The following is a 292-nucleotide window of genomic DNA, read 5'->3' on the forward strand; positions in this document are numbered from 1 at the left end:
CACAGACAAGGCTTAAAGGGGTCATCCGATGCCCATTTTCCACAAGTTGATATGATTCTTTATGGTCTTAATGAAATATCTGTTACATAGTTTGGTTAAAATTTCTCAATGGTAGTGTAAAAAACACCTTTTTTACCCGGTCAAAAACAGCTCTTTTCAGATCAAGCCGTTTTGTAGCATTTTCCTTTAAATGTTAATGAGCTCTGCTGGCCCCGCCCCTCTTTTCCGAGCTGCTCTCAGAGGGACTGTTTACTTTAGCCACATTCATCGTGAAACTTGCTAATTAGCACAT

The 292-nt window shown here is 39.7% G+C and overlaps 1 protein-coding gene across 4 annotated transcripts in view; it reads right to left on the bottom strand.

Moving 5' to 3' along the window:
• LOC107661524 (dual specificity protein phosphatase CDC14A-like) overlaps positions 1–292 on the bottom strand; it is a 39,072-nt gene that overhangs the window by 34,841 nt on the left and 3,939 nt on the right. The gene's annotated exons all lie outside the window — the stretch shown is intronic.

This window comes from Sinocyclocheilus anshuiensis, unplaced genomic scaffold, assembly GCF_001515605.1.
Source record: "Sinocyclocheilus anshuiensis isolate Anshui unplaced genomic scaffold, SAMN03320099.WGS_v1.1 scaffold479, whole genome shotgun sequence".
NCBI lineage: Eukaryota > Metazoa > Chordata > Actinopteri > Cypriniformes > Cyprinidae > Sinocyclocheilus > Sinocyclocheilus anshuiensis.